The following is a 3,990-nucleotide window of genomic DNA, read 5'->3' on the forward strand; positions in this document are numbered from 1 at the left end:
TTTTTCTTCCTCGTTTGCGAATTGGTTCGTAGAATTGCGCCTAATGTTAGCTCTCGATCTCTATTCGTTTTACAGAATTCTGATAAAATCGGCTCGAGATAAAGTCAAATTACTTCGCAATTGGATTGTGCGAATTTCTCCTTTGTTTTTTTTTTGCTTCGTTCGTCTTTTGTCCTTTGTTTTCTTCCCCTTCTCGTTCGTTTTCTTTTGGAAAAAGATAACTAGACGTTCACACGTGAGACGTTTCCACGAGAGAAACCGCCGACACAGTCCCAAGGATTTGGTAAGAATCGGAGAATGGTCGCGGGCGGGTCTGTTAAAATATATTGCGAATGTGCAATAGCCAATATTTATTCCTTAGACAACTTTTTATTTTCTTTTTCCTTGTTATTTTTTTTTGTCGCGTGTCTCTTTCTTTCGCTTCGTTCTCGTTTCATTATTTAAGCCCCTGTCGTTGTACTACAATTAAAACTGAGAGAAAAGAAGAATGGGCGCGTAGAAAAACAGTGAAAAACTTCCTAACTAGATCTCCGTGTCCCCCGAGTCGGTTTGATTCAAATCGACCCGGCGCGAACTTCGATCTCGACGCAAATCGCATTTCGCTCGATTCATACAAACGAATGTGTATGCGCGCGCGTATATACGTGTGTGTATGTATGTGTGTGTGTACATGTAGTGTGTATGTGTACGTATGTATATGTATACCTCCATTTTCTAATCTGTTATTTATCGGCGTTACGCGTTACATTTAGTTAAAGCATCGGTAGTGTCGTCGAGGAACATGAGAGTTTAGCGCAGTCTGTAAAATTGAAATAAATTACACACTGATCGTCGTTATTGTTACGGTTCTGTAAAAGTACGGCTTCGGTTTTCTTATAAAATACAGCAGATATGTACATGTATATATATATATAAAAAAAATCTTAAAATTTCGAGACAGAGAGAGAATATGTGTGTATGTGTGTGGGTATGTGTATGTGTATGTGTGTGACGACGCTAGGTTTGGGACTGTCCGGATAACGACTGCCGCTTATACTGTCTCTGTTGTGCTTTGTGTGTGTGTGTGTATGTATATATATATATATATACAAGGTGTTAAATAAAAGTATCCCAAACTTACAGGATAGATAGTATTCATTATACTGAGTAAAAAGTATAAAAAGTAAGTTTTCGATTTTGTTTATCTTTCATCTTTTCGTTACCAATATTTTTCAAAATTTTCATTAACGCAAGTTATCAAAGTTGTATGTTTCCATTGATCATGCGCGGTCAATAAACGCGAACGAGTATCTTACTATATCATTTTATTATTGCATTGTTTACAATAAGTAACCTCCTTCCATTTCTACATACGCCTGGCATCTTCCAATTACAGAATTCCAAACTTTTTCAAAAATTTTTGCTCTTCGAATTTGATCACCTGCATCTCGAATACGTCGATCCATATTCATGTACATTATTTGTGGATGAAGAATAAATTAAGCTTTTCATGTATCTCCATAAAATTGAATCCAATCGATATATGTCAGGAGATTGAGAAGACCATGCAACCGATGCACCTCATCCAATTCATCTTTCGGAAGGGAGACACGAATAATAATTCTTGTAAACATCACAATAATAATATGGTATAAGATATGCGTTCGTTTATTGACCGCGTGCGATTAATAAAAGCACACAAATAACTTGTATTACTAAAATAAAAAAAAAATGCTTATAATTCTGAAAGGGTTGACTTTTCACGACTCACATATTTAACAGACACTTTTTACTCAGTATAATTAATCTGCCCTATAAATTTGGAATACTTTTTTTAACATCCTGTATACACACACATACATATATATATATATATACACGCACACACACACACACAAGTAAATTCACTGGCTGCCAGGATCGTCGGCTGTCAGAAGGGTTTTGGATGTGGGGGAGGGGATTCGGGGATTTCTTCTCTAGAAATGGATCGATACAGTTGCAGTAATTACAATGGTCTTATCACAGAACATGTATGGCATTAATTGTCATCATTAATTGATGTAAACGGTACAAGTTATTTCGCATTTAAAACTCGGTTCTCTGTAAAGCTAAAGGTCGGAGGATCAGGAAGCCAGTACGGTACTAAACGATTATTGTGTTTTCATCTTTTTCACTTTTTTTTTCACGCCTCTTCTGGTTGCCCATAATTTCACTCCACTGACCACACACGGTATCTTACAATCCGATGATCATTAATCGCGCGAAAAGAGAAATGAAGAGAGAAAGATAAAATGGAGAACGCGCGATACATCGCGCCCTTCTGTAATTGACTATTAACAATTATTTTATACATAACTCTCGATTCGTCTGTTTGTCGTTCATCTTCATATTAGCTCGGCTCGCTCAAAGACTACGCGTAATTCACACGAAACGTAACACAGCGAATGACGCAGCTCGTTATGGATGATAAAACGGAGGGGAATGTACGGAAAACATTCCCGCGACAATCAATGTATACCCGACAAATTATGGACAACCCTAAATTTAATAAATGTAATCGATAATCATAATTAATAATAATAATAATAGCAATAATCATAATCGGATCACTTCTCGTGCATAGTATGCGATGTAGAAAACAAAACAAACTGTGCCTACCAACGGGGAGAAGAGTAAACGAGGAAGGGATGAAAGTTCTATTGAAACGCGCAGAGGGGATTGTGTTCGAAGTGTGGCGGCAAAGGAAAGGGAGGGGAGAGTTCTTATCTGCAGACGAAAATGTACAAAAATACAGGGCACAGATTGCGTAGCGTTAATAGTTATCATAGTAATAATAGTAGTAATAATAATAATAATAGTAATAATAAATCATCATCATCATACATGTTTCAGAGAGAGATCATTAAAAAAAAGAACACTAACTAAAGTAAATTTCTTCGTCTTGGAAGAGTTTGACGCGCGTTAAGAACTAAAAAAAGATCACTATATCTCGGTGAACCAACAGAGTGTCCAAGTTCCTTCGCCGCCGCGTCAACGCGTCGCCGCGACGGCGGCGGCTGCTGCTGCTGCTACAATGGCGGACGTGTGTCCGTCCGTTTGATACGTTTCTCGTTCTTCTCGCTGACAAAGGAACAAAATGTTTGAATTCGTCTGGCCGACGGTCTATCACAACATTTCTCGTACAATATCGTTTCTTCGTCTTCTTCTTCCTTTTTGTTTTTGTGACAATCGTGGCGAGTCGCGCGAAGAGCTGCTCCTCCCTTTTGGTCCTCTCTTTTTTCACTTCTCTCTTTCTCTCTCTCTCTCTCTCTTTCTCTCCTTCTCTCTTTCTCTCTTTTTCGCTTCCACTTCTTTCCAGCTACACTCCGTTCCGCGAGGCCGTGCGCTTCCGGTGGATCGTTCGACGAAAATGAATCCAAATCCATAAAGTGGCGAATTCATGTGGCGATAACATGTATTGCCGAGGGATTGTTTGGATACATTAGTATTGGTACTGAAGAAAACGTCGCGCGTTTTCGTTTCCGTGACGGTAGTGATGATGACCGCGGATTCAACGACACGATCTTCTTTGATCGAAAAGTACGGTTAGTATGCGAAAAGTATGGTTTCTGTGTATTGTGTGTGTGCAATTTGTACAGCACGTTTGCGCCAATATGTGTATGTATGTATACGTATACTAGGTAGGTATGTGTGTGTACATATTTATGTATGTATGTATGTATGTATGCATGCACGCATGTATATTGCCGCTCGAGTGTTCCTTTATTCTCCGCTCGTAGAGAGGGAAGACAGATGGAACGAGCGGGTTCCGCGGCCGCGTCACACGCCAAGTTCTCTTCACTACCGACACTTATTTAAACACAAAATAGACTGACACGGGAACGCTTTTAAAACTCGTCTTCGACCGACCGGATAGACGGACGAACGGACGGACGGGCGGGCGGGCGGGCAGACGGACGGACGGATGGATGGATGGATGGATGGATGGATGGATGGATGGATGGATGGATG

General features: G+C 39.7%; 1 protein-coding gene across 4 annotated transcripts in view; it reads right to left on the reverse strand.

The window, feature by feature from the left end:
- The window catches only part of LOC116840472 (protein roadkill), a 223,911-nt gene that overhangs the window by 597 nt on the left and 219,324 nt on the right, over positions 1–3,990 (reverse strand). The window lies entirely within an intron of this gene.

The sequence above is a fragment of the Odontomachus brunneus genome, unplaced genomic scaffold, assembly GCF_010583005.1.
Source record: "Odontomachus brunneus isolate Ranch 3 - 2012 unplaced genomic scaffold, Obru_v1 Obru_scaffold_010, whole genome shotgun sequence".
NCBI lineage: Eukaryota > Metazoa > Arthropoda > Insecta > Hymenoptera > Formicidae > Odontomachus > Odontomachus brunneus.